Below are 4,136 nucleotides of genomic sequence, written 5' to 3'. Positions count from 1 at the left end.
GCCATTTATTCTTAGGTCTTTCACGGCAATCAGACACTGCATTCATGATTTGAGGCATTTTGTTCAAAAATGTGTTTTGCTAAATTAGACCTGCTGGTGGCGCTATAACAGGCCAATGTGAAAAGGGTGGCATTTCTTCCTCGGCCTAGTGGGAATGTGCGTGTGAAATTTCACGGAAATCGCAAGCTGCGTGCATAGTTTGAGGCTTTTTGTTCAAAACGGACCAATCTTGCAAACTTTGGAAGCCAACCATAGGCAATGAGGATGGCATACGGGAAATCGGACAGATCTGTGTTGATCACATGACTGTAGAGATACTGTGTACCGATTTGCATGATGTTCGGATACAATCTGTAGGAGTAATATTAAAAAAATGGGTTTTGCACAAATCGGCCTCCTGGTGGCGCTATAACAGGCCCATGTGATACATTTGGGGCAGAGGTTCTGAATTGCCATCCAGGGAGTGTGTGTGCACAGTTTTGCAGCGAGTGGGCCAACGGTGCCGGAGATTAGCTGGTCGCACACGGACAGGACACACGGACACGCGGACGGACGGACAGGGGGTAAAACATACTCTCTCGCCATGCCTTTCGGACTGGCGGAGACAATAAAACTCATAAAAAGTCATAAGTACCAGACGTAGGTGAGATTGAAGCGGATGGGAAGCTGGAAGTCAAGCTGAATAGTGGCACACTGGTGGTATCGACCAGTGGCATCATGGATCTAAATGTCAATATAGTGAACCAGACGGCACACTGTAAATGAAACCAGTCTTGTAGCGGTCCTGTATTCCAGAGGAATCAACACTCCATGTACCTGATGGGGTAGGGTTCAAAGTGGTCGCTGTGTGAATAATGGTCAATTGCTTCACTACGTTGTGTACTGCTCACCTTTGGTCCATAGAAAGCTCCATCACCGGGGTTGAGAACCCACTTCTCTCCAAATTCATTCAGGCTGTTCTCCAGTTTCTGTAAACATAAACAAATGATTGGTATCTATCTAGATAGTTGTGCTCTACCAAGTCAGCAGACGAAGATCTTCTTTTGAAGATGAAATGTGTTTATTTAGGCTTATTATTATTTTTTTCCATTTTAATATGGTCACAAATGCCTGGCTTAATGCAAAACGGGCAAATGAGGGGGAATGAACAGACGCTGAATAAAAGCTTGTGGGTGGGAAATTAAAACTATCATGGTGATTGTTAATTATCACTTCAAATGTATATCCACTTTTTTGAGAGAGTATGTTTTGCCCCCTGTCCTTGTGTCCGTCCGTCCGTCCGACAGCTAATCACCGGCACCGTTGGCTTGCTCGCAGTGAAACTGTGCACACACACTCCCTGGATGCCACAGCAGAACCTCTGCCCAAATTTTTTCACATGGGCCTTTTTTAGCGCCACCAGGAGGCCGATTTGTGCAAAACATATTTTTTGACAGTACTCCTACAGATTTTGTCCAAAGATCCCGCAAATCGGTATCTCTATAGTCATTAAACGAAACGGGTCTTTCAGATTTTTCATATTCCATCCTGATTGGCTAAAAATGGCTTCCAAAGTTTCTAGGAGTGCTCCGTTTTGAACAAAATGCCTCAAATCATAAACACAGCATGCAATTTCCTTGAAATTTTGCACGCATATTTCCACTATGCCGAGGAAGAAATGCCACTTGAAAATGTTCTAATCAGCCTCATGGTGACGCTATAACAGGCCAATTCCTGTTTTTCCTATAACTGCACCGATCTGTGTAAAACTTTGTAAGCGCACTCCCTAGAGGTCAAGGAAAAACCTTTGCCCTGCATTTTTCACATCTGCCTTTTATAGCGCCACCAGGAGGCCGACTTATATAAAACACATTTCTTTATATTACTCCTTCCCATTTTATCCAAATTTCACGCAAATCGGTACACATGACCTCATAGTCATGTGATCAAGACGGATGTGTTTGATTTTTCATATTCCATCCTGATTGACTAAGATTGACATCTAAAGTTTGGAGTAGTGGCTTGTTTTGAACAAAATGCCGCAAATCATGAACGCAGCGTCCGATTGCGGTCAAACTGCACGCACATTCACACTATGTTGAGGAGCAAATGTCACCCTTTTCACATTGGCCTATTATAGCGCCACCAGGAGGCCACAATAACCTACCTGACCTGGCGGAGTCCTGTGCTCCGAGGAGCACTTTTTCTAGTTTTTGCATCAATTTGTGTTGATTTAAGGGTTTAGAATCACTCTGTGGTTTGATTAGTGAAAATAACTGTCAGGTAAAGAAATCTCTTTCTTGAAATAGTTCGTTTTTTTGTGTTCCTCACACTCATATTCAGATATTGTATACAGAAAATAGTACAATAAACATTCTGAGGGCCCTCATACTATATTAAACCTCTTACCTTCTCTGCCTGGTCCCAGAGCTCAGGCTCGCCGAGGAACCTCTCTGGTCTCGTGGACAAGTTGAGTTTGAATGTGAATCCAAACACATTGTACACGGTCCGCAGGAGGTCCAGGCAGCCTTTGATCTCATCCTCAATCTGGTTTCAAAGATTAAAACAAATCCATTCACTCTTTTGGGCTTCATGACACCATCTAAAATATCACTGCAACAATTATGCCAAGTACTATTAAAGAGTTGACAATTTTGAAATGGAAAATATCAAATATGGGCTCAATTATTGACTCACTACAGCACACTTTAACAAACTATTTGAAAAAGCATGACTCCTAGACCTCAACAATTGAAATATGTTTGTGTCAATATTAGTGACAGTCTTTATTTAACAAGTGAACTTTCAATGTAACCTGTAGATGGCAGCACTGTATGCTATGTATGGATAGAGAGAGATCCAAGATGGCCGACAGTGCTGGTTTGCTGTGAGAGCTGTGTCTCTACCTGTCAAAGAAATAAATAAATCCTTAGTTAATCTGCAACCTAAAGGTTACCAGTGTATTTTTAGGTACTTTATTTAGTTATTATTCTCTAAATGTGCAACCAGAAATGAAATTTGACAACTGAATGGAGAGTGTGCTGCAGGTCAGCTAACACCAGGCCAAACACCACAAGTCAGGCCTTGGTTTTAGGTGGATGCCCAACTAACCAGGCAGCAGGGCAAGGACCAGGACTGAGGGAGTAGCTTGGCTAACCAGTCAAGTGAAGACTTCAGCCGATATCCAGGAAAGACACAGGCCTCAGGAGCAGCTCAACTATAACTACAGCTACCCAGGCAGCAAGGCAAGGACCAGGACTGAGGGAGTCTTGGCTAACTAGTCAAGTGAAGGCTTCAGTCACCATCCAGGCCAGGCACAGGCCTTAGGAGCAGCTCAACTATAACTACAGCCACCATCCAGGCCAGGCCCAGCTAACCAGCCAACTCCAGCCACCATTCAGTTCAGACCGAGGCCTCTGGAGCAGCCTAGCTATCCAGCCAACCCCAGCTACCATCCAGGCCTCAGGAGCAGCCCAGCTAACCTGCTTATCTGCACCCACTCCAAGATAAGGTTTACTTACTTTACTTTACTTTTATTTATTGTATTGTTTACTTACAAATACAGGGAGTTTTAAGTGATATGGAAAAAGGAGGCCATAGCACGAGACAAAGGGAAAAGAAGGATGCTGAAATGTGTGATTATAACTCTATCATGGTGGAACTCCGCTCGCATAGAGAGGAGTTCAAAGCACTGATCAAATCACAGATTGGAGAGGTGAATACTTCTCTTGATAAAACCAATACTTCTCTTGAAAAAATTGAGAAGCAGCTGGACAGTAATGTAAAGCGATTGGAGAGACTCATTAATGAAAACCGAGATGAGTTAAAAGCAGAGCTGAAAACTCAAATTAAACAAGTGCAAGACAATCATGATTTGGATATTGGGCGGCTCTCTGCTAGAATTGATCGAGTTGAAGAGAAAATGGAGAAAGTAAAGCGGCCAGTCTCCAAATTCAACTCAGATGTATCCATTATTATTGTGGGTCTGCCTTTTGCTGAAGGTGAAGATGTGGCGCAACGGGTGGCAACGCTCCTGGCCGATGGTCTGCGGTGTGACCCAGTACCAGAGCTGGTGAATGTGGAGCGCCTGATACCGAGAGGACAAGGGTCAGGAATCATCAAAGCAGAGTTCCGCTCAGTAGAGGAGAAAGTGGCTG

This window comes from Gymnoscopelus microlampas, assembly GCF_963454915.1.
Source record: "Gymnoscopelus microlampas genome assembly, chromosome: 6".
In the NCBI taxonomy this organism is placed as follows: Eukaryota; Metazoa; Chordata; class Actinopteri; order Myctophiformes; family Myctophidae; genus Gymnoscopelus; species Gymnoscopelus microlampas.
Note: the sequence above shows the minus strand (reverse complement) of the source record.